Source organism: Bombina bombina, chromosome 9 (genome assembly GCF_027579735.1).
Source record: "Bombina bombina isolate aBomBom1 chromosome 9, aBomBom1.pri, whole genome shotgun sequence".
NCBI classification, from domain to species: domain Eukaryota; kingdom Metazoa; phylum Chordata; class Amphibia; order Anura; family Bombinatoridae; genus Bombina; species Bombina bombina.
The window spans coordinates 42,602,524-42,629,829 of record NC_069507.1 but is presented as its reverse complement, the minus strand read 5'-3'; the positions used below and the strand labels follow the sequence as shown (position 1 = coordinate 42,629,829).

General features: G+C 39.4%; 1 protein-coding gene across 1 annotated transcript in view; it reads right to left on the bottom strand.

Annotated features, from left to right (window-relative positions):
- The window catches only part of PRXL2A (peroxiredoxin like 2A), an 86,707-nt gene extending 70,326 nt beyond the window's left edge, over nucleotides 1–16,381 (bottom strand). The window contains exon 1 of the mRNA XM_053692065.1: nucleotides 16,247–16,381. The gene's annotated coding sequence lies outside the window, so the exon portion shown is untranslated. The remainder of the gene's footprint in view (nucleotides 1–16,246) is intronic.
- Nucleotides 16,382–27,306: the final 10,925 nt, after the last annotated feature.

The following is a 27,306-nucleotide window of genomic DNA, read 5'->3' as shown; positions in this document are numbered from 1 at the left end:
ATGTAGTTTGGGTGGTAGTTTGAGTTTAGCGCACATTGCAGGGTGGGGGAGCCAGTTATCTCCCTCATAAAGATCTGAAATCCGAAGTGTTTTTAACTGTGGCCATAGGTCAAAGTGAGAATCAGGTAGGCAGTATAGAGCAGCAGAAATTGTCAGGATAGGAGAAGGATGGGGAGAAATGTCTAAATTATGTCTAATCTGGTCCCAGAATCGCAGTGCGTGTTTAAAGACCGGATGTAAATTGTCAATAGCTCGTCGGTGATGAGTGGGGATCCAGAGAATGTCAGGAAGGGTTACGCCCGAAGGCAGCAGTGAGGACTCTAAAGGGTACCAGTTTAGTTGTCTATCAGGGTCATTCCAACGAAGGATGTGTGATAGTCTAGCGGCGTTGTAATACGAAATTATATTTGGGAGAGCTAAGCCTCCTGATATAATCGGTTTTTCAAGTGTGCGACCTGACGTTCTGGGGCGACGGTCTTTCCAGACATAGGTAGTAATCAAGCTTTGGAATCTATTGAGAAGTGTTCTAGGAATATTATATGGGATAGATCTTAGGAGGTAAGTGAGTTTGGGGAGGAAAGACATCTTTATCGCAGAAATGCGACCTGTCCAGGAGATTTCCCGAAACTCCCAGGATTCCAGGAGCCTCCTGAACTCCGGTAGTCTGTCAGTATAATTCTGTGTGATAGTATCGGCAGGATCTGGGCTGAGACGGACTCCCAGGATCTTGAGGGAGGTAGATTTCCATTGGAAATGGTATTTCGACCGGAGGGAGGTTAGGGCTACCGTGGAAAGATTTATGGGGAGGGCTTCCGTTTTAGTCACATTCAGCTTATAAAAGCTCAAGGTGCCGAATTTCTCTAGGATAGTGAAAACTGCCGGTAGAGAATTTTCGGGTGATGTCAGAAAGAGAGTGATGTCGTCCGCGTAGAGGGAAATTTTATGGACACAAGGTCCAATGGGGAGTCCTATAGTCTGGGGATCATTTCTGATGGATTGGGCAAGGGGTTCAATGGTCAAGGCAAACAAGAGTGGGGAGAGGGGGCACCCCTGTCTGGTGCCATTTGTTATAGTGAATTTGGGGGATTGAAATCCCACTCCTCTGATAGTGGCCGTTGGTTGGTTATAGAGAGTTTTGACTGCCCTAATGAATGAATCGGGAAAACCGAAAGTATCCATGGTTTGCCATAGGAAATCCCACCTGACCCTGTCAAACGCCTTCTCAGCGTCCAATGACAGGGCCAGGAAGGGAGTGTCCCCACGGTCTGCGATGTGGAGGATATCCAATATCCGCCTGGTCGCATCTACCCCTTCTCTGTTTGGGATAAACCCAACTTGGTCCCCTGCTATAAGGGAGGAAATGACCTTTGTAACTCTATTAGCTAGGAGTTTGGCATATATTTTTGTATCCAGATTAATTAATGAAATGGGACGGTAGCTGCTACATAAGTCAGGGGGTTTGCCCGGTTTTAGAATCGTGACTATCACAGCTTCCAAGAATTCCGCAGTAAAAGATGCTCCCGCGAATATTTCCTGAAAGAATTTGCAAAGAATAGGGGCAATCTGAGGGTGAAAGGTTTTATAAAACCTGGCTGTGAAGCCATCTGGGCCAGGTGCTTTCCCTAGCTTCAAATTACAGATGATTTTTGAAATTTCCTGTACTGTGATCGGGGTCGTAAGGGAGGAAGCGTCCTCCGGGGTTAGGGAGGGGAGAGCGAGGGATTTGAGGTACTCAGATATCTGCTCTATAGAGCAAGCCGGAGATTCCAGGCCGGCCTCAATGTTGTATAGGTTTAAGTAATATTGTCTAAAAGCACCTCCTATATCAGCAGGGGAGTAGACGTGTGCTCCCATTGTGGTTTGTATGGACCTGATTCTAGCTTGGGCTGTTCGGTTCTTAAGTTTATTAGCTAGAAGAGAGGAAGCTTTATTACCAAAATGGTAATAGATCCTTCTGAATTTTTCTAACATGGTTTGAGTTTTTTTAAGTTCAAGGGCTTGGATTTGTTTCATTGTGTCAATTATCTTGTCATTTGTGGAGGGGGAATACAGATGAGAGAGATCTAACTTTAGTTGGCGGACTTGGGTGTTCAGAGAAGATAAGGTAAGCTTACTTCTTGAACGTGCCTCGGTTTCGAACTGCATAAGATGTCCCCTCACCACTGCCTTCAGAGCAGCCCATAGAGTTTGGGCGGTAGTCTGGTCATTATCGTTTAGGGCGATATAGTCTAGGATCGTGTTCTGAAGGGAGGTCTTGAGGTATGGGTCTGTGAGGGTCCAGTCCTGTAGGCGCCAAGTAAGGGGGGGTGGGCGGACGTGTGGGCCTATAGATAGGTGGATTGAATCGTGATCGGACCAGGATATGGGGGAGATAGATACAGAGTGGACATAATCCAGGAATTTTGCACGTACAAAGAAGTAATCTATGCGAGTGTGTGACTTGTGCGGGGATGAATAAAAAGTGAATTCTCTATCCTGTGGATGCAGGGCGCGCCATATGTCGTATAACTCGAATTGTGCCATTAGTGATTGAAAGGCTGTCGATAGTGAATGAGTTGCCCTGTCGTGGCTAGAAAGAGGAGGTCCCCTTCTGTCGACCCGTGTGTCCCAGACTAAGTTAAAGTCACCCCCTACTATTAGGTCGCCTTGCATGATTGTTGTTACGGAATTGAGAAGGGTTCTAAGGAATTTAACTTGTTTTGTATTTGGAGCATATATGTTGACGAGGGTAACCAGGTGAGTGTTTACCTTGCATACAGCTATGATGAAGCGTGCTTGAGTGTCATACTCAACATAAATCGGGTCATAATGGACATTTTTGCCTATATAGATAGCGGTTCCCCTGGATTTCGAAGGGAATGTGGCCTCAAGGAGTATGGGGTAGTGTTTGGAAGTGTGGCGAGTGTCCTGCGTTGGGGTCCAGTGGGTCTCCTGGATGAAGGCTATGTCAATATGGTTTTTGCGTAGGAGATTTAATAAGAGACTGCGCTTGGTGGGAGAGTTTAGTCCCTGGACATTGAGGGTTAGGAAGTGTAATCCCTTCATGGCCATACTGGGGTGTATGCTAGGAGTGGATAAGGGAAGTGGGGGCAGGGGAGAAGGAAAGAGAAAGAGAGAGAGTAGGGGGAAAAAAAAAAAAAAAAAAAAAAAAAAAAGGGGGAGAGATAAGAGGTTGGTGTCAATAGCATGTAATGGGTGTTGATTAAAGGCACATCTGATTAGAGGATGTTTGACTTTCTGGAGATTATTTTTCGGGGAGGGGGGAACAGCGGGCCAAAGCCGCTTGGATTAAAAAAATAAGAGGGGTGAGGGTGGGGGGAGGGGAAGGAAGCAGGCGTGGGAATTGGATGTGAGGAATGACAGTGAATGTAGGGGAAAGGGGAAGGGGGGTGGGGAAAAGGGGGAGGGGGGGCGGAGCCTTAAGAGCTAAGTCAATGGAAGTGAATAAATGGGAGGGTGTTGGAGCTAGTCAGGGGTATGAAGGAAAAGGGTACCGATATAGTGCAGAGCTAGTGGTGATGGAGGAGAGAGGAAGGTGGAAAACAGAGAGAGAGGGGGGCTATGATTAGGTCAGAGTAGACGGTAGATGTATATATGTGGGGTTTGGGGAATGAAGGGGTGTAGATTTAGAGAAAGAAAGAGGTAGCGGGGGCAGTAGCGCCCCCCAATTTGGGTTGGAAAGGCATATGAGGAGGGATAGCAATGTGCGAGAATATGTGGGGAGGGTACTCTGGTATGATAGTGAGGATATCGTGAGGGAAGGTGTTTAAATGTAGACATCAAGTGGTGTTGTCAGCAGGGTGAATGTAAAATGTGGGTACATTTCTGACCAAACATTTGACATATCAGGTATAGCAATAACAAAGGAGGTCTTGGTGTAGGGAACCTGAAATAAAAAGGTACAATGCATTGATAGTAGATGGGGTGAACTGAGTGAGATAATCTATGTTTTTCAACAAAAATAAACCTTTTTTTTCCTTCCAAAACATAGGGTGAACTCAAAGGCAGTAACCTATCTAGGCATTTATAAATGAGGTTCCTTTAACATCAGTGTACATAAAATATATTTAGTCTTAAAGGTAGAGTCCATTTAGCTTAGGTGGTATTTCAAAGTAAAAAAGAACAGAACCCATCAACTTAGGTAGCATTTCAAAGTAGAAAGACAGAACCCTTCTACAGTATCTTGTAAACAGCAAACATATTAAATATAAACAGTTAGAACAAAAGTTTGAGATAAGGGAGAGCCATGAGCTGAAGTAGAGTAAGATAAGTACCCGTATGTGAGCTCAGGGCTTACCTGTCCAGGAGATGTCCTTGTAGGAAGTCTTGTTGAGAGAGGCCGAGGATGGGAAAGTGAAAAAGGAGTAAGATGTGTACCCGTGAGTGCACTCCCATCCTCAGCATGGACTTCTATATGAAAAACAGGTATACTTCCCAGGGGGAGAGTGTCCCTGTTAGGCCAGAGGGCAAGCTTTGGGATAAGCTAGGCGTGCAAGAGGTGACATCAGGATGGTTCTGGTTCCTGTTGTATAGAAGTGGGGTTGTGGAGTTGCCACTCTGGGGCTGAGACGTTGAGGTCGCCTGTTTTCCCTTTTTTCCTGGGGGGAAGGTCAGGGGGTGCAGCAAGATCTAAAGTGGCTAAGAGTCTCATGCCTTGGTCTAGAGATGAGACTGTGTAGGAGCGGTCTTGATGTTGTACATATAGCTTCACAGGGAATCCCCACCTGTATTTGATCTTATGCCGTCTCAGGGCTAGCGTGAACTGATGGAAGGTTCTCCTCTTTGCTAGCGTATGCGGGGAGAGATCAGGGAAGATCTGTAAGTTATGGTAGGGTTCTTTGAGAGGCCTGTTAGTGAAGGAGGCTCTCATAATCCTTTCTTTGGTAGTGTAGTAGTGCAAGCGTACAATGACGTCTCGAGGAGTGTCAGGTATAGAGTTGCGAGGGCGTGTGGACCTGTGTGCCCTGTCCATTAGAAGATCTTGATCATTCGTGGAATTTAGGAGATCTTTGAATAAAGTAGTCAGGTATTTCTGGAGTCCAGGTGAGGGGATATCCTCCGGGATACCGCGAATCCTAAGATTGTTACGGCGGGATCTGTCCTCATTATCTGCTAGCTTAGATTCCAAATCTGAAATCTGTTCTGCCAAGGACTGGGCATAGGCTAAGAGATTGGCATGGTCAGTTGCAAGGTCTTCATGCTTTCTTTCAATAATCTCAGTTCTCTCTCCTAAGGCGGATATTTCACGTTTCAATTCGCCAACTGATTGGCGAAGCTCTTGCCTCAGGGACGAGTAGTGAGTGTCCATTTTATCGGTCAGGATTTTAATAGATTCCAGAAAGGTGGACTGAGATAGTGTTGTTTTATCTTTACGTGATGTCTCCGATTTGGGATGATCAAGTGGTGGGACTGCTGAGTCTCTAGAGTCTTCACCTGAGAGATCTGGGTCCGAGAAATTTTTGCTGTGAAAGTGGTCTGTGAGGGTCCTCTTAGGATTGTCCTGATGCTTTGGCTTTCTTTTGATAGATTGTGCCATGATGGAGATAAAAAAAGATACAAAAAAAACACAGAGAAAAAAAAAAAGCGACTGCTATCCAGATAGAATTGATAATTGGGGGGAGCACCCGCCCCGCTCCTCTTAGAGCATGATGCCCTAGCCCTTCATTCTCTTTGTTATATGCAGAGGAAGAAAAACCTTAAACCTGCTTCTAGATTAGGGTATGGATGAATGAATGTCTTCCCCTCTCCAGGAAATATACCACCTCTGGGTGAGACCGGTAAAAGGGATTTGGATATGACCCGCGCCTATGGATGGGCGCGGGAAAGGTGGGAGAGGGGGATATTCTTTAGAGGTATCTAGCGCAGTCTATGTGGTATCAGTGTAAGAGTTCTGCACTGTTCTGCACTGTGGTATCCCTATGAAGGGTAGCCTTATAATCTGGAGTAAGAATGTAGGTATTAGATGAGCACTGCAGAAGAAAATATAAGGGTAATGAGATTATTTGCAGAGGCTCAGTTATAGGTCCCACTGTACTGCCAGTAATGTGAGAGCAAGAGGCTGCTAGATGAAAATCAGACGGTCTGGAGAGAAGTCTCAGGCCTCATGCATGCAGGGATGTCACATACCAGTAATTGTTTCAATTCTGCTGAAAGGGGGGGGGATTATGCCGATGAGCAGTATAATTAACAGGCACTGAGATGAATAATTCTACCCCCATGTAACCATAGTTAAACATGTACTCACTCCGGTGTAATGACAGGAAAAGCCGGTATGATGATGGCAGCGAATGTATCTGCAGATCTGTCAGCGTCTGTTCAGATCTGTAGTTTTGCAGGGCTGTGTGCGATCCGGAATGCCTGTCAGGGCTGTGAGAGGGAGCGGGTCTCAGTTGCAAAGTGTCCAGCGTGTGAGGCCGGCAAAGGTGAGGTGAGTGCTCACAGAGTGGTAATGAGCTCCGTGGTCCCGTGCGGCAGTGAATACACAGGGGAGCCTGAACAAGATGGCCGCCGTTCGCGGGCTTTTCTGTGGAGCCGCCTCAGCTGTTTAGATAGCGGCAGACAGGCAGAATGCTGTGGGGTGGTCAAATCACCATCGGGTGGTCTCGGAGGAGCTGGTAGGGTAGCGATGAGCGAGGAGTTATCTCCGGTGTCCGGTAAGGGTATTATATGAGGATGCAGGTGTAGGGGAACAGAGGAGAAGGTCTTAGGAAGTATAGAAATCGTCCGGAGCCAGATGAGTGACCCAGGGATAGGGTGTAAGAGTAAGTGGGGAAATTAATGCCAATTAAGGGGGATTTGGGGAGCTTACTAGTTGTTTTAGATGAGTTTTGGGTGATGATATCAGGAGAGCTCCAGCTCTGCACGTCCTGACAGCTCCGTAGTTGGCTCCGCCCCCCCAGGAAGATTTTTTAAACAACATTGTTTAACTTGATCTGTCTTAGTGGCAGTGAGGTCCGAAAGAGAGAATGCAATTTTTAACAATTTTCCAATTTACTTCTATTATCTCGCTTGCTTTGTTCTCTTGCTATCTATTGTTTAAAAAGTATACCTAGGTAGGCTTAGGGACAGCAATACACTATTGGGAGCTAGCTGAACACTACAGGTGAGCCTATGACAAAAATTAATGTGCAGCCAATCAGCAGCTAGCTCCCAGTAACATATTGCTGCTTCTTCAACAAAAGAATACCAGTGAAAGAAGCAATCTAGATAACAGAAGTATTGGAAACTTATTTAAACTTGCATGCTGTATGGATCATGAATGTTTAATTTTGGCTTTACTGTCCCTTTAATTATAATTGGCCATGCTTCCTTATCTGGGTTTAGAACAAACAAACATGGCACTAAATGGTTTGTGAGGATGAAGGATCTGATGAAACTATTTAAAGGGACACTAAACCACAACTACATAGCAGAACTATTTGTAACACTTACTGTGCCCAACAGCTCAGAGCACCTTTCATTTACGTTTTTAACCACTTGGAGGTCTTTTACTTACCCCATGGATCGGCCCCACAATTACTGAGGTAATGTTTTATGAGGCAGTACAGCCAATCAGAAGATGTACAGCTGGCCCATTTACAAACAGTAGGGTGTGCTCTCAAACTGCACTGTAGAAAAGTAAATACTGAATCCCAAGTGCTCTGGGTTCATAGCTTCCTCATTCTCTCAAAAATGCCCATTAAACAGGGAAATAGGAGTGTGTCCTACTAGTCTGAAAGGGGCATGAGCTACAGCTTCTGATTGGCTGTCTAGTCTATGATGGGAAAAAAAAAAACCCTGCCTGAGTGCATGGGCAACCATTGCATGACACTGTGTAGCCCAGACACACTATCTGCATATGCTACAATGTTATAAGCAAATTGCAGAAACAAAAAGTGCAGCTGTGTCCCGTTTTAGTGAAAAGGCCAAATCGCTGAAGGAGGTATGAAGGGTTAAAATGCATCATGAGGTTTAAAATTTGTCTTAAAAAACAAACACAAATAAGCCACAAAGTTCTAGATTCTATTGGATTTGTTAACAGCCTCATTAAACTCTTTGTAACAAAATGCGTTGTTACCACAAGGTAAGATATAAGCTGTTTAATACAGATTTACTTTTAAAGTTGTAAATATTAGGGTTATATATTACACGTATTTATAGAACTTCTTGATGCAACAAATTATCTGTATCACACTGAAATGCTTCTGGTACAATTATCCACAGGTTGTGACATGCTTAAATTAATTAAAGATGCAACTGTTCCATAATGTGAATACAAACATCATATAATCAATAGACACTAAAATATCAAAAGAACACAAAGCTAATTAAAGGGCATATACCATTTTCTAAAACAAAAACAAAGCAAGGCTTCTTTATTGGAGTTTTACATCTTAAAAAGGTACATGAAACCCAAATTTTTTCTTTCATGATTTAGAAAGAGCATGTGATTTTAAACAACTTTCTAATTTACTTATATTATCTAATTTTTTTCATTCTCTTGATATACTTTGCTGAAAAGCATATCTAGATAGGCTCAGTAGCTGCTTATTGGTTGCTGCACATAGATGCCGCGTGTGATTGGCTCACCCATGTGTATTGCTATTTCTTCAATAAAGTATACCTAAAGGATGAAGCAAATTAGATAATAGAACTAAATTGGAATGTTAAAAATTGTATTCTCTACTTGAATCATGAAAGAACATTTTTGAGTTTAGTGCCCCTTTAAAAGCTGTACTGTAAAATAAGTTCCCTGTTAATGGGTTTTCAATCCAGAGTATTAAACGCGCTCTCTCTCGAGATAGAGATGATAGAGATAGAGGTGATAGAAAGAAATAATCCAATATATCCGGAGCTTCAGATAAAAAGGTCCAACTTTAATGGTCATGTTAAAAACATAACAGTGTTCAATAACAAAAGTTCACTGGCTTGCAGTTTCGGAAAGGAGTGAGGACGAGGCTGGTTTTCCCTAGTTTCCAGAGGTGCGGCGGTACTGTATTGGAACAATCTGTGGTGATTTTCTGCAAGAACTGTGAGTGTTACACGCTGGCTCCCTAGGGAGTATAAGCGTTTCCGGCCCTGCTAATTTTGCACTGAAGCCTACCGAGCTACCGCAACCTAAATCTAACTTTTTAAGGAATTAGTTCATATGATTGCTCCTACGAGAACCTTATTGAATCTCACTGTATACACTAAGGTCAATTATATTGTATATTAAGGACCGTTTCTTTATGGGTGGTGATTTCAACTAGCAAAACAAGCTGTTTCAATTGCAAGAATGAACCTAACTGAACCATTTTTAATACAGTAAAGTCAAAATTAAAGTTTTATGATGCAGAGCAATATTAAATAACTTTTCAGTATACTTCAGTTATCTATTTTGATTCATTATCTTGGTATTCTTTGTTGGAGAATCAGCAATGTACACTTTGAAAGTAGCTGCCTCGTGTCATTGGCTCCCTGAATGCTTTCAGCTAGTAGCGTAGTGCTGCTCCTTCAACAAAGGATGCCAACATAATGAAGCAAATTTCAAAATAAAATCAAACTGGAAAGTTCTTTAAAATGGTATCCTCTATCTGAAAAATCAACCTTAAAATAAAGTATTTAAAAAGGGAGACTCTTAAAAGTCCCACTAAAAGGAAAAATTATTATTTATTTTTTTTAACATTACGTAGTCCTTGTTTTCCCAAACAGTTATGAGTTATACATGGTGCAGGGAGAAACATGAATAGCGCTGTACAGAGGCACAGTGCATGTTCCTCACTGCACACCCTGCAGCATGTGTAATTCATGCTTGAGGTGGCAACTAACTTACCCCCAGCGCACACTTTGTGCAAAGCACATGAGACATTATAGAACTTCCCCACATATAAGCTTGCGTATGAGAGGTCTGACTGCATACTGCTTCCAGTCTAGCATTTACCATATAAAGTCACATTGTGCCTACATACACGTCACTGGGCAGGTGCAAACTGTTAATGCAGATTGTTCCTCTGTCTTGCGCAAACCAGTGAACACTAGAAGCATTCTTTTTTTTAAAGAGACAAAATTGTCAGCAGAATACAGTGATTGGTCAGTATGTGATTGATAGGTCAGTATGTGATTGGTCAGTATGCTCCATGCACAGAGTGTACTTCCCAAACAGAGTCCCTGCGCACACACAAGTAATGCTTTTTATATGCATTATACCTGGAATTGATGTTATAAAAATGCACCCAATACCAGCAAAGCTAAAGGGAGATGCCACCCCAAAATGCTGAACCACTTGAAGGTGCTGCAGAAAATCTGTAAAGCTGAATAGAAAATATTACATGAACATCTTTATGTAAAAAAAACAAAAACAAAAAAACACAAGAATACATTTACTTCAAAATCTGCTTAGTAGCCCCATCTTATTGTAAATGACTTTGTGCAGCCAATCAGGATGCTTGTCCCGGACATGTAGTAGAACATACATTTTACAAGATTATGGTGCAATCTCACAAGATCACAGTAAACCAAAGTTTGAAGCACTGATAATGCTGATTGGCTGTTTTGTTTTTCCACCATGAGAGTAAAAACAGAAGCTGAAGGTAACTTCTCACAATCTCACTTTCTCTAGTGAGCTGAAGAAATTTTGAGGTAAAATATTCATTTTTGGGATATTTTTAGTCAGCGTTTTACAGATATGCTGCATCATTTTCAAGTGATTTAGTATATGGGCAACATGTTCCTTTAAAATTGATGGTAAACTAACTAAATACTTTACATATTATTAAAGTATTCACAAGTGCAAGTGATATGTATTAACATGAACATTTAAAGGGACAGTCTAGTCAAAATTAAACTTTCATGATTCAGACAGGGCATGCAATTTTAAACAACTTTCCCATTTACATTTATCATCAATTTTGCTTTGTTCTCTTGTTATTCTGACTGGCACTGACTGGCTAAAAGGTAAGTTTGTAAAAAGAACTGAAATAAGGGGGCAGTCTGTAGAGGATTAGATACAAGGTAATCACAGAGGTAAAAAGTGTATTAATATAACCATGATGGTTATGCAAAACTAGAGAATAAAAGGTATTATCTATCTTTTAAACAATACAAATTCTGGGAGTAGACTGTCCTTTTAAAAGCACTTTAATTTTTTTTATTTATTTTGTATATCGACCTATATGTCTTTGTATAGCAGCACACTTTTTTTGTGAATTAAAATCCAGAGTGCCAGTCTCTATGATGTGCTTTGAACATTCTCTACTGGGAACACTGATCTATAGAATTCTGTAGAGATATAAATAAAAATAAAAAAGTAAAAAACAAAAAAAATAATTTGAAAATGATTACAACTGGGGTCACCAACCTAATAAACATTACCATGTGTTTTGGTGGCACTGGTTGTATTGTACAAAGGTGCCGCCTTTTATCACAATCTGCCTGGCTGTCAGGCAACGTGAAAGCCAGGCCCTGTGCTATCCTCTTTCTTTTTGCTCTCCTTGTTCAGGATCAACACACAGCTGGACAGCACAAGACATATGTTATATTAGTGATCAGGTTGAAAAAAAGTTGAACGATGAATTAAAAATGTAATTATTAAATGTATTATTAATTCTCACTTTTATAATAATAATTTTATCATTTTTTTTTACACAAGTTAAAAGGGACAGTCTACTCCAGAATTTGTATTGTTAAACAAGATGAATAATCCCTTTATTACCCATTCCCCAGTTTTGTCCAATCAACACTGTTATATTAAAACACGTTTTACCTCTGATTACCTTGTTTCTAAGCCTATGCAGACTGTCCCCTTATCTCAGATCTTTTGACAGACATTAATTTTAGCCTATCAGTGCTGACTCTAATTATCCACGGGAGTGAGCACAATGTTATCTATATAACACACATGAACTAACAGTATCTGTCAAAATGCACTTGAATCAACTGCTTAGAAATTAGCTTATGTGCCTTCCTAGGTTTAGCTTTCCACAACAAATACCAAAGCAAATGTATTGATAAAAGTAAATTGGAAAGTTGTTTAAAATTGCATGCCCTATCTGAATCCTAAAAGTTTAATTTTGACTAGACTGTCCCTTTAATAATGTAAAATTATTGCAGGTAATAAGATACTTCTGGTTAATCATGTGTTCACTAAATTATGCCTTCTCTCTAAAATTTCAAAATATTAAAAAAAAAAATCCTTTTGTTTGAGACAAAGTATTACAGCACAAGAGGCTGGTATTTCTACAGCTTTACATCTTTCTGGAATTTAACACCCAAGGTCAAGTTGTCGCTGGAAATTCCAGGTCAACTCGTATTTAGTGATCAGCCTTCTTTGTGAGCTGGTCTCAGAACGGGTTGTGATTATTGCTCAGGCAGAGATTCTGCAAAACCTCTTAAAATTCAAAAAGAGAGAGAAAAAGGGAAGAAAAAAACAAACAAAAAAACCAAACAAACAAAAAAAAAAAAACACAACAGCCACCCAAGCCGATACTCAAAAACCTGCTAGTATGGAGAGAAATCAGCGTATTTTACTGAGCATTAAATTGTAAAGCTAGTGTGTCTCCGTAACATAAAGCAAATGATTGAATTCCCCTTAAAGGGACAGTCTATTTGATTTTTTTTTTATTGTTTAAAAAGATATATAACGTCTTTACTACCCATTCCCCAGCTTTGCACAACCAACATTGTTATATTAATATACTTTATAACTTTTAAACCTCTAGGTGTTTCTAAGCCTCTATAGGCCGCCTCTTTTCTCAGAGTAATTTATTAGCTTTTCACAGCCAGACAGTGCTAGTTCATACGTGCCATATAAATAACATTGTGCTCACTCCCGTGGGGTATTGCAGGAACCAGCACTATTTCGCTAAAATACAAAATTTGTAAAAAGCACTGCAATAAGCGGGCAGTTTGCTGAGGCTTACATACAAGGTAATCACAGATGTAAATAGTATATTAATATAACCGTGTTGTTTATGCAAAACTGGGTAATGGGTAATATAGGGATTAGCTACAATAGTTTTCATGTAGACTGTCCCTTTAATGAGATACACCGTCCTCAATGTACAAATTGCATTTAAAACAATCACTTAGGGCAGTGATTTCAACCACTGTGCCGAAACACACTAATGTGCCATGAGAGATCATCAGGTGTGCCGCCGTCACAGAGGCAGACTGACAGGCTCATCAGGCAGACGGTATTTACTGGGGCAGTTGCAGAAGTGTGTGGAGACTGAGCAGCAAAGTTCTACTCACTTTGAGAGCGCATCGGCAGAGAGCCGCCGCCATAATGTAATAAGTTATAACTCCAGAGTGTACAGACCCTACTGCATGTGACGTAGCCCATAATACACGCCCACCTGCCACTTTTGCTTGATTGAAATAGCCAATCCCATCTCTATTGGAAGTACCAATTAGAGAGAGCGGGCATTGAACGCTTCTTGTTTGTCTGGAGCGGAGAGTCCGCTGAGTAACAGCCTACTGCGGCATGCATACAACCATCCACACGTGGGTGAGATCGCAGGAGGCCTCTGACTATCGGGAGCCAATACGGTACTGGGCTGGGGTCTTGTCTTGTGCAAATATTGACCCAGGATTTTAGATACCGGGTGGCACAGCGTTTTTTTTCCCGCTTTGCTGCCGCGCAAACTTAAATATATAAAGTTTGCAGGGCAGCAAAGGAAAAAAAAAAAAACCGCTGTGTTCCTCCTGCAGGCTGCATCCAACGCCGGTTCAGTCTGTAAGTGCCTGCAGGGTACGGCACCGTGCTGCGCACACCGCAAAGGCTTTGAAATAAAGTTTAAACTTTAAAGTGAAAAAAAATAAATAGATACTTAACTTTCAGCACGAGTCCAAATGTGTGCTGCACTACACAGAGCCGTCCCTGCCTCTAAACCTGTGCTCGCTATACCCCCTGCATCTGGAATGTACCCGCACATAACATAAAAAACAACGTTACAACCATCCCGCTCTGCAGCCTGGTTATATTCTGAATTGACTAAAGGCATCTTTAGAGAATCAGGTCCACGGTCCATTACCCTATTACAGAATAGAACAATTTAAATTTTTTCATCAAGAATAACCTGGATGCAATTAGTATACTAAATAACAACTTAGTAAAATCATGTGTTTACTGGTACACAGCAAGTTATGTAAAATAAAACATGTTACATGCTTTATTAAAGGGACATAAAAATACAAAAATAAAATTCCTCTTTGTTATATGGAAGCAATAGTTAAAGAAAACGCTTTGTGCTTAACTGCTACATACAGGTTAAACACATAAATAAAGTCAGCTCCAGAGGAGCAATGCACCACTGAGACTTAGCTGAACACATCTAGTCAGCCAATAACGGCATATGTGTGTAACCTCCAAACACCAGCTAGCACCTAGTTTTGCATTGCTGCGCCTGAGCATACTTAGGTTTGCTTTCAACAAGTAAATTTGATAATAGAATTAACTTGAATAGTCTCTTAAAAAGGCATGTTTTTTTACTGCCACATTGAGAATTAAAACATAACAACAGCATTAAGATTCTGACTTGCAGAATTGCACTTCTAGCTTTGTTGTATTATTTTACAAATGCAAATTATCTGCAAAATGCCCTTAAAAGGGATTGGCTGGAATGAGTTTTAATTGATTGTTGAAATATAAATACAATTTTCAGGCTCTCTATTATAAGTTCTTAAAAAGGGCATAAGTCTTTTTTTAATTTGTTAAATCTGAAGGAGGAAATTTAATATATATATTACAGTTTTGTTTTTAAACAAATGTTCCTGTGCTGAATAAAAAAAAAAAAAAAAAAAAAAAAAAAAGTGTGCCTAGGCTTTGTGGGGCTCGTCACTGTTCACCAATAGCTCTGCAGGACAGGACTTCTCATAAGCCTGTGAGTTTTTAGACCACAGACCAGCTCTGCTCTAACTTTTAGTTTAAAAATATATTTTACATGGAAAAACCATGTACAGTATATCCAAAGTGCATAATATAAATGTGTAGAGTTTAAATCCCTTTTAATAGTAGGTCTGTAATACATAAAAGTAAACTACAAACTAAGGACATTTTCTAATTTAAATCGTACATTTAATCACAAGAACTGGTCAGTTTTTGATGAAAAAATAAAATATAATATAAATGTATCTGAAAAGATTTTACATAATTAAAAAGGGACAGTAAAGTCAAAATTAAACTATCAGATTTCAGATAGAGCATGGAATTTTAAAAAATTTCTAATTCTATTATGCAATTTGCTTTGTACTATTTGTATCCCTTGTTGAATAATAAATCTAGGTAGTCTCATAAGAACTCAGGAGCGTGCACGTGTCTTTTAGTACTTTATAGCAAGTGTTTTGCAACATTGTTTCTAGCAGTGTTATACATTGTTGCAAACACTGTTGCCATAAATACTAGACACATGCACGTTCCTGAGTTCTTATGAGCCTACCTACATTTTCTCTTCAACAAAGGATACCAAGAGAATAAAGCAAAGAAGATGTACCCAGTGTTGGGTATTGCTCTAAACCTTGAATTACGTCTTCCTAATTTTGAAAACATTGCTTTACAAATTGCTTTTCCACCTTCTTAAAGTTCCCTTTATTTACCTTTTAATCTGAACGAGTTAGTGCATACAGTTGCCCTATTCTAGGTTTTACCACCTTGCAGAACTGCTACATCACAGCACAGACCCCATAAGGAATTATCGTGTCTCACTATGTCTGCTACATTATAGGCTTTGGTCACAGTATTTTATTATTTGTTACAGTAAAATATGCTGCAGATTTTTAGTTGCTGCTGACACCAGACTCTGACAGTTCCTCTATTTTATGCACTGGACAAATTTTACCCAAAAGGGATGTCTGATCATTGAAGCAATGTGGGGCACTGATCCTTGGGATTATCCTTTATCCTCATATAAAACAACTCTGCAGGTTGGATCAACCAGTGGATTATGGGTTAGCATAATGTCTTTCCCCCTAGGCTGAAACCTGCCAGTCAGCCCTGTTTAACCACTATACACCCAATACAGTGATATGGAAATATTTTATTAAGAGACAGGTGCATGATTATGTGAATATTGTTACAGTGATCATGCAAGTGACATTAAAAAGAACACATTTATTTTTATTTAAAAAAAATATATATAAATACAATTACACCTGTATGGAATCAGGTTACTGTATAAGGAATCAGGTTACTGTATAAGGAATCAGGTTACTGTAATGTTATAGGGTTATAATGTATCTTAAAAACAATAACATTAAATAAGAATTGATCCATAACATTCTCAGTACTTACATATAAGGAGCTATACAGAGAAGTTTATATGTCAGGATAGCATATCCAAGTTCTAAAGCCAGCACTGGATGTCCCCTCTGCAGCAGTGACTATAGTTCCCTCCACCAGCCACCGATGACAAAGAGTAACTGCTTCTGCTTCAAACCTGGAGACTTTGCACTGTTATAGTATATGATAGTGCCTATTCAGGGGGCGTGGTCAGTTTTCATAACGAGACTGCTGAACCGGAAGCTAATCCCCACATGTGATACAGATCTTGCTATCTATTATTTTTATGCTTAGTAAGTACTGTCCTTCAGCAACTTGATCTTACTGTGCTACTGAAATAAAAACCATGTAACTTATCTGTGTATATATGCTCGCTGTGTCACTTGTTTTTCTCCAACAAATTAGACTTATTTCTTTATGAATTCTCCAGTTTTTGATAGTTAAGAGTATGGGAACATAAATAATAATGACTCATTACCTCTAAAATAGGGTTTAAAAAAAACAAAGAAAAAAACAAAACAGAAATAGCTTCAAAATGTGTAATACTTGTGTTTTGCCTTTTAGTTTAGTTTTCTGAAGCATTTTTTTTTCTTTGAGGGATAATACTATTTTTACTGCTGTGAGGAGGGTATTCCAATGATCATGTACCCAGGCTTTATGGTGCTGCCCCTTCTGGAATTGTAAATGTAGGCACCTACACTTTTGATGACACTTATACCATTTTTATTATGATGTAGAACAAGCAACTCTCCTACTGCAGGTGTTGTCATTGGATATTTTTATTTATTTTTGCCCCTTAAAGTTCCCTAAAACATCTTGAGGTCTGTGCATATCCTAAAAGGGCTAATTAAGTAAAAATAGTTTTCATAAAAAAAATAATAATAAGCTAAATTATTTACATAGCCCTGCTGTCTGGAGTAGTCTGCCCCCCCCCCCCCCCCCCATCAGTGTTTAACATCAGAAACACAGGCATTGTATTTTAACTGAGTTCACAGGAGCTTATTTGCTTCTAGACATGCTCTGGCAGATAATGAGTGTTAAAGGGATATTATACACTCATTTTTTCTTTGCATACATGTTTTGTAGATGATGTATTTATATAGCCCATAAGTTTTTTGCTTTTTTTAAATGTATAGTTTTGCTTATTTTTAAATAACATTGCTCTGATTTTCAGACTCCTAACCAAGCCCCAGAGTTTTATGAGAATACCGTCAGCTACCTACTCCAGCTTCCTTCTGTTTGTGTAAAGGGTCTTTTCATATGCAAAAGAAGGGGTGGGGGGGGAGTGTCTTATTTCCCACTTGCAGTGGGCTTTCCAGCTACCTTTTCAACAGAGCTAAACTGAGAGCTTCTAAGTAAGTTTTTAAACAGTTTTATACTGTATTTTTACATCAGTATCTGTGCATCTTATTCTTTATAGTAGTGTCTGTTACATGCAGTTATATCAAAATGAGTGTATACTGTCCCTTTAAACTCTGCATTCTACCAAAGCAAAGATAGATATAGATGCAGCCATAAAAGGAATTGTGTGGGAGAGTTAGAGCTTTATAAAAAGAAAGGGTTAATGGCGAGCCACTGCAGTATAAATTTGCAGGTAAAGTAATTAAAGTGCATATTATTATATTTTGTCTCTATCCCAACTTGTTTTATGTCCCTTTAACCATAAAATAAATATAGCTACAGAGGACGTTCAAACTAGTAACAAGAAAATGCCTAAGTGCTTTTATAGCTCAGTGAATGTGACTTCTGTTCTTATAGAATATAACATTTGGGATTTTTGACAAACAAGGTCAAAATATTAGGGATCCTGCATAGAACTGGTAGGTATGATGATTGTCATTTTCTTAACCATATCTGAATGTTGTTATTTAACTCCCCTTCCATCTCTCATTTTCACATTTCTATCAATGTCCTCTCCCTATGCTGTTCATAGCTGCACAAACTTAGCTTATACATACAGTATCTCACAAACGTGAATGCACCCCTCACATTTTTGTAAATATTTTATTATATCTTTTCATGTGACAACACTGAAGAAATAACACTTTGCTACAATGTACAGTAGTGAGTATACAGCCTGTATAACTGTGTAAATTTGCTGTCCCCTCAAAATAACTAAACACACAGCCATTAATGTCTAAACCGTTGGCAACAAAAGTGAGTACACCCCTAAGTGGAAATACCCAAAGTGGGCCTAAAGTATTTTGTGTGGCCACCATTATTTTCCAGCACTGCCTTAACCCTCTTGGGCATTGAGTTCACCAGAGCTTCACAGGTTGCCACTGGAGTCCTCTTCTACTCCTCTATGATGACATCACAGAGCTGGTGAATGTTAGAGATCTTGCGCTCCCCCACCTTCCGTTTGAGGATGCCCCACAGATGCTCAATAGGGTTTAGGTCTGGAGACTTGCTTGGCCATTCCATCACCTTTACCCTCAGCTTCTTTAGCTAGGCAGTCGTCTTGGAGGTGTGTTTGGGGTCTTTATCATGTTGGAATACTACCCTGCGGACCAGTTTCCGAAGGGAGAGGATCATGCTCTGCTTTAGTATGTCACAGTACATGTTGGCATTCATGGTTCCCTTAATGAACTGTAGCTCCCCAGTGCCGACAGCACTCATGCAGGCCCAGACCATGACACTCCCACCACCATGCTTAACTATAGGCAAGAAACACTTGTCTTTGTACTCCTCACCTGGTTGCCGCCACACACGCTTGACACCATCTGAACTAAATAAGTTTATCTTGGTCTCATCGGACCACAGGACATGGCTCCAGTAATCCATGTCCTTAGTCTGCTTGTTTTAAGCAAACTGTTTGTGGGCTTTCTTGTGCATTATCTTTAGAAGAGGCTTCCTTCTGGGACGACAGCCATGCAGACCAATTTGATGCAGTGTGCTGCGTATATGGTCTGAGCACTGACAGGCTGACCCCCCCACCCCTTCAACCTCTGCTGCAATGCTGGCAGCACTCATATGTCTATTTCCCAAAGACAACCTCTGGATATGATGCTGAGCATGTGCACTCAACTTCTTTGGTCGACCATGGCGAGGCCTGTTCTGAGTGGAACCTGTCCTGTGAAACCACTGTATGGTCTTGCCCACCGTGCTGCAGCTCAGTTTCAGGGTCTTGGCATTCTTCTTATAGCCTAGGCCATCTTTATGTAGAGCAACAATTCCTTTTTTCAGATCCTCCGAGAATTCTTTGCCATGAGGTGCCATGTTGAACTTCCAGTGACAAGAATGAGAGCGTGTGAGAGCGATAACACCAAATTTAACACACCTACTACCCATTCACACCTGAGACCTTGTAACACTAACGAGTCACATGACACCGGGGAGGGAAAATGGCTTTTCCACTTAGGGGTGTACTCACTTTTGTTGCCAACGGTTTAGACATTAATGGCTGTGTGTTGAGTTATTTTGAGGGGACAGCACATTTACACTGTTATACAGGCTGTACACTCACTACTTTACATTGTAGCAAAGTGTCATTTCTTCAGTGTTGTCACATGAAAAGATATAATAAAATATTTACAACAATGTGAGGGGTGCACTCACTTTTGTGAGATCCTGTATACTACTCACCTTAGTATTCTCCCGCTGCTGAGGAACTAGGTTGTTGTTTCTGGTTGTAGCCTGACAGCCAGGGCCGAGCAGAACTGATCTTCAGTAAGTTTGAGAGCTGTAAAGGCCACTACGTATTTAAAGGGACATGAAACCCAAATGTTTCTTTTGTAATTCATATAGAGAATACAATTTTAAACAACATTCCAATTTACTTCTATTATCCAATTTGCTTCATTCTTTAGATATCCTTTGTTGAAGAATTAGCAATCCACATGGGTGAGCCAATAACACAAGTCATCTATGTGCAGCCACCAATCAGCAGCTACTGAGTCTATTTAGATAGGATGCAAATTAGATAATAGAAGTAAATTGGAAAGTTGTTTTAAACTGCTTGCTCTTTCTAAATAATGAAATAAGAAAATTGGGTTTCATGTCTCTTTAAGTGTATTGAAGTCAAAATAGATGTTACACAATTTTAATACAGTATACAATTTAAAGACAACACTTTACTGAATTTTGCCCTATATATCCCTTTCTCTTGTTATCATTTAGTAAAGTCACACTATAGTGAATACATTATATTAATTTGGTTATAGCATGTCATTTTAACTCTAGTGACCCTGTAAAAGGATAGAAACACAGAATTAAAGTACTGCTCAAGAGATGCAGAAACTGCTGGTCACCCAATCACCACAACTGGGTAGTGTGACTACTGCTACTGATTGCGTCAGAGACCAGCAATGTTCTGCAGCTCCAAAGCAGTACTTTAACTGTGTGTTTATTTAACCTTGTTGCAGGGGTTAGATAGTATTGCAGGGTCTTATAATTGAAGTCAGTTGGAACTTTTTAGTTTAATTTTGTACACTATCTTTATTATGAAACTACGTTTTCTGAAACTTACATAAAACCTCATCAGTGTCACTGTAAATGTTAGTTTGTTTGGTCAGTACACAGATGTAAAGATATGGGCACAGTAGCATCAAAAGACTGCAGATTTACTGACAAAACCTTTGTAAAACTGACTTACAAAATTAAAAACAAATTAAAGGGAAAATAAATTCAAAATTTAAAGGGACAGTCTAGGCCAAAATAAACTTTCATGATTCAGACAGAGCATGTCATTTTAAACAACTTCCTAATTTACTTCGGTTATCAAATTTATTTTGTTCATTTGGTATCCTTTGTTGAAAAGTAAGTCTAGGTAGGATCATAGGAGCTCAGGAACATGCAAGTGTCTTTAGTAATGTAAAGTTGATTCCAACAATTTACAACACTGCTACATGCAATGTCACAAAACACAGTGGACAAAGACTAATGAAGACACGTGCACACTCCTGAGCTCCGTTTAACCTACCTACTGACTTTACTGTCCCTTTAAATACGGCAATGCAGTGGTATTTATAGTAAGTTTAATCCATCACAATATATTACTAATTCAAATGAAAATAAGGGTTACAGTTCAACACATGATGATATTTATGAGTGGGCAGTAGTAGGTACTTTCAAGTGATGTGAATCAACCAAATTTGCCTAGCAACCTGGTGTTGTTTGGAAAGACATAGGGGGAATATAATAAGCCTACAACAGTTTTTTTAGCACATGAGAATCCATTAAAAAAAAATAAAGATACATTTTAATTATTTTTTACATGCAACAAATAGAAAAAATAATTACAGTATTCCTTTGAGGTTTGTGTAACGTTAAAATCATAGGAAAATGAAGCTATAAACAGCAAGAGATGTGAAAGTTGTTTTTGTTCTCTTGGGATTTTTTTGCTGAAGAGCATATATAAAAGGTGGCTGATTCCTGGAATAAACTTCCATTAGATTACAGTGTGCAACTTGAAAATCTAGGTTTTTAAGCTTATTAGATGTGCATTTGTTTTGTAACGAAACACCCATATTCATCTTGTTTTAACAAGACTCATATCTGAAAGTATTCAGCACAAAATGTAAAGAAAATGAAGGAATAATGCCGAATTCAACAGTATTCATTTGTTTCCTTTAAATAGTTAAAAAAACCTAAGCGGGCTAGACAGCCGCGGTAACTCGCTCCTCTTATTCACAGAGCCCCGGCCGTGCTACCAGGATGCTTAGCTCAGTGGTTCCCAGCAGGGTCTGTACGTAAGAATATGCGGCTCTGTGAAGAAGAGGAGCAGGTTAGCGCTGCTCTCCATCGCGCTTAGGTATTTTAGAACCTTTTCACCTGTAGCAGTGGAAATGTACATTCGTTTAATGAAAACAATTATAAATGGTCGGTATTTGTTTAGTTTAAAACGAGACGAATACCGAACAGCACGTGCACTGAATATTCGAAATACAACATATTTCGAATATTTGGAACAAAAGATTTGGAACAAAAGATTCAGCTGAACCGAAAATGTTGCCCGTGCTCATATCTAATATTTATATATTGGTAGGCTGAGGAGCAATCATGTGTCTTGAGCACTATTTCGCAACAGCATTTGCAGCAATGTTAAACATAAAATGCTCAAAACTGTTTGCATGCTCCTGAGCCTATCTCAGTATGCCCTCATGCTAAAGAGCTAAGTTAAGTTTCAACAAAAGATACCAAGAGAAGAGGTACATTTTACAATAGTAATACATTGGATTTTTTTTTTGCATTTGTTTAAAAATTGTGCTTTGTTCCCCACTTTGCGGAAGGAACAGCTTTGCACTACTGGCAGCTAGATGAACACATATAGTTAGCCAATCACAAGAGACAAATGTGTGCAGGCACCAATCAGCAGCTAGTTTGCACTAGTGTAGGATATGTACGTATTATTTTTCAACAAGGGATACCAAGAGAACAAAGCACATTTGAAAATAGAAGTTAATTTAAAAAATATCTTAAAACTACACGCTCTATCTGAATCGTGCAAGTTTAATTTTCACTTTCCTATCCCTTTAAAAAAAAATGAAAAGTTTTTCTATATTTGTTGCATTCATTCAAATATGATAAAGGAACATGCTTTAAATGAAAAAAAATTTAAAGGGACACTGAACCCAAATTTTTTCTTTGTGATTCCGATAGAGCATACAATTTTAAGCAACTTTCTAATTTACTCCTATTATCAATTTTTCTTTGTTCTCTTGCTATCTTTATTTGAAAAATAAGGCATCTACAGGCTTTTTTGGTTCAGAACTCGGGACAGCACAGTTTTTAATTGGTGGATGAATTTATCCACCAATCAGCAAGGATAACCCAGGTTGTTCACCAAAAATGGGCCGGCATCTAAACTTACATTCTTGCATTTCAAATAAAGATAGCAAGAGAACAAAGAACATTTGATAATAGGAGTAAATTAGAAAGTTGCTTAAAATGTCATGCTCTATCTGAATCACGAAAGAAAAAATTTGGGTTCAGTGTCCCTTTAATGCTCAAATTCATGTGAGAAACAAATTTACACTATTTAGTAACAATTTAGCTATGTCCTTGTCAGTTTATTGATTCCCGGGTCAGACAATAAGAATGTAAGCTTCATGTTTTTTCTTGTCAATCCTGACCCCCCTCCCCCCAAAAAAAGTGCTGATGCTAGCTTGTAACAGTAGCACTAGATGCTACTTTAACTTTATTTAAATTTAAACTGCTGTCCAACTTGCTCTTCTGAAGATTTTTCTTCAAATACATTTTTTTTATTAACAAGCCTATTCCCCCCAAAAAACTTAAAATAAAAAAAAATATGAATATACAACTTGATATACAATTTAGGCGACATATAGAAGACACATATAATTCATCCTCCCTGTAAACTGTTGATAGATAGAAGGAGGCCTCAAGAATAATAAGGTTTGTGTAGGTAGGTTGTGTAAAGTAATGAGAAATAGGGGTCAGTTTATTAAATGTCGAGCGGACCTGATTTGCTGTAGCGAATCATGTCCGCCCGACATTGCTAAATGCCAGCAGCATACGCTGTCGGCATTTAACATTGCACAAGCATTTCTTGTAAAATGCTTGTGCAATGCAGCCTCCCTGCACATTCACGGCCAATCGGCCACTAGCAGTGGGTGCTTCTTAAGTTATGTTTCCGGCGAGCCGGAAACTTCGGGCAGAGAAAGCAGCATTCGCTATTTATAAAATCTCCCGCATAGTATGTTACACAGAAGAATTAATCTAAGAAACTGATAAAATCTGTTATAACTTTTCTTCCTAGAATTCAGCAGCAGACAAAAACAATAAGTGCAGATGTGCAGGTATACAGGCTGGTACATGATTAACCAAAAAGCTGGATACATTTAGAACATTACAAATTGCAAGTGCAGAGCCAAAAAACTAGTAAGCTCAAACGTACTACAGCATTAGATATGAAAGGGACTCAAAAGTTAAAATTAAATGTATCAATTAAGACAGAGAATATAATTTAAGATATTTTTAATTAAATTCTACTATCAAATGTACTTTGTTCTGTCTGTATCCTTTGCTGTAAAGCATGTCTTCATATGCTCAGCAGCTGCAATGCGCTACTGGAAGCTAGCTGGTGATTGGTAGCTGCACACATTTGTCTCTTGTCATTTGCTCACCAGATTAGTTCAGCTAAGTTCCAATAGTGTATTGCTACTCTGGAGCTGACTTTAACTATGTGTTTAACCCACTTTGCAGGGGTTTAGCACATAACAATATACAAGCAATAGTACAATTATAAAATTCTTTAATATATTGGTGCATTTTTCTACTCCTTTAACTGAATACGTACTTGTAGCGTGCTGGTGAGCCGCTCTAATCCTCTTCTTCTTCGTAGACTCCCGGGGAGGCGCATTAATGCGCCCCAGCAAGCTACAGGTACATTAGCGTGGTGCTTCTCCTTTAGCGCAGGCAGCGGAGCGTACTAATTTGACCCTACTTCACAGACTTAGGGACCTATCTATCAAGCTCCGTAAGGAGCTTGACGGCCCGTGTTTCTGGCGAGTCTTCAGACTCGCCAGAAACAGCAGTTATGAAGCAGCGGTCACAAAGACCGCTGCTCCATAACCCTGTCCGCTTGCTCTGAGCAGGCGGACAGGAATCGCAACAATTCAACCCGATCGAGTACGACCGGGTTGATTGACACCCACTGCTGGTGGCCCATTGGCCGCGAGTCAGCAGGGGGCGGCGTTGCACTAGCAGCTCTTGTGAGCTGCTGGTGCAATGTTAAATGCGGAGAGCGTATTGCTCTCTGCATTCAGCAATGTCTTGCAGACCTGATCCGCACTGTCGGATCAGGTCTGCAAGACATTTCTTAAATATGCCTCTATGTATGGCCCTGGACTCTGTAAAGAAGGTCGGATTAGAACACCGCTCTGCCTGCGCTAAAAGAGAAGGTATCTGCCGCACCAATGTACCTGTAGCGTGCTGAGGAGCAGCGCTAATAGGAGTATTAGCACGGCCCTGGAGTCTATGAAAAAGTAGTGGATTAGCAGTGCACAGCTCCCCAGCACGATACTGGTAAGTAAAACGCCTAATATCAATGTAAACAAATATACTCATGAATTATATTAGATGTTCTTTAGAACATTCATTCGGATATTCCAAATTTTTTGTTAGGAATTGACATCCGTAACTAAACAAATGCAATTCCCTACTAGACAACATTAGCCGTATGCAAATAAATCATATTGTCAAATTATCTTCAATATGGGCACAAAATCACAAGTAGCATAAATAACAGGCATGTTTACACATACGCAGCACGCACTTCTTCCAGTTGCGAAGATTGTTGCAGGAAACAAGGTTGTATTTTATATACCTCTGCAGTGTTGTTGTAGATGTCTTGTGTGAGATTCTTTTTTTAAATAATTTTTTATTGAGATGGTACGAACAAGTGCAATAATACAAGATACGTCACAAGCTTGTCATACAGTCACGTGTACAGGTAACTTAAAACAACAACAAAAATATCCACGTAAAAGGTTAAGCAAGTAACGACATCTCATTTTGTGTTTGTAATACAGCGCATAATGTTATCAAGTGATATATGGTTACATATGCTTGTTCTTCTGTAGAAATGTGTATTTCAATCATCAAAATATTATCACAGTCTAGGTAAATTCAGGTGATCAGACAAATATAAACACTTATTACAGAAATAGTAGTAGTAGTATAATAGATCATTTGTCATGCTGTCTATTCTAGTTCAATATAAACAGTGTGTCACCCTGCAAACTCTATCTATAATTGTAAATCTTTTAAGATCACCGAAAAAAAGAGATGATTGAGGGATGAAGTAGGTAATTGAAAGGTTTCTATAGGATATATTTTCCTTTGCTTACAAAGTAAGCTCAATGGTATAAGGAGGAGGGGCGAGGGACGGGTGGGGGGAGAGAGCCTGCAGAGAGAGAGATAAAAATTTTAGGCTGGGTTGGTAAAAAGTATATTTAACATTGTGAGGAGAAATAAGATCTATGCATCAAGTTTTGACCATATAATGCACTCAGTCAGCTGTATCACCCTTCTGGAATTATGCCAATGAGGGTGAATAGGACTAAAGGAGAACTATGTCCAATGTTCGGTATAAAGAGTGGCATATCTATGAAGTAATTTCTAGCTTTGCTATACTCCCAATTATGCATATTGGCCCACAGTAACACTGTAGTAACTCTCCCTATATATCAAGGGGGAGGGTACCATAGTCAGCAAAGCCATAGCTGATATGAGACAAAGAGTACAATATATATTCTAGTTCCACTAGTCACCAAATGCAACTATTATAAAAAAATAATAATATTATGACTAAGGTATATATAACTCAAACAGCATACCGCATAACAAAACACACAATTGCAGCAAATTCCAATTATCCCATAGGATCTAGTTAACATGGAGAGAATATGCTCATAAGTAGAGACCTGCTCCTGCTAAGACCCAGTGATAGGTATATTTTAACATAATCCAATATTCTAGAAAACAGCAAAGGAACTTGAGCCTATTTAATAGCAGGCGGCATAGAAGGTCTATGTAAACTTAAGGCTAAGATATAATTGAGTACTTGTCGAAACGATATTTATTATCTATGGTCCCGTGTATTTACCCCCCACCATCTAGGTACAGGCCCTATACCCAGGCGGCAGGCGGATTAACAGTATCATTAATCAAATTAATGGGGTTATCAGTAATTATAGCGTAGTTCACAGTGCTTAACATAGAGAAAATATGATATATAACCTTTTATCTCTTACGTTATAATAAGCATTGTGAGTTCTAATATATGAAAACAATTGGTCAAGTCTAAAAGGTAGGATAGTGGTGGTTTAGATTTGCCTTGTAGCGATTGTAAACGTTGCTCATTGTCTATGCCTTATATTTTTCTAATGTATAGGTTGCCTAAAGACTTAATTTTATGGTATATAAGTAAAGAAAAGATTTGGAGTGCCAACGTGGCACTATAACAATATTCTTAAGTAATCTAGGGACAAGTATTAGGTCTCTGATGGTGTACATATAATTTAAGGAAGCATAAAATAGATGTTGGGGTAATAAAGAGGGGCAATACACCAGCAACTGATATAATAGAGAGTGCACTATACATATTG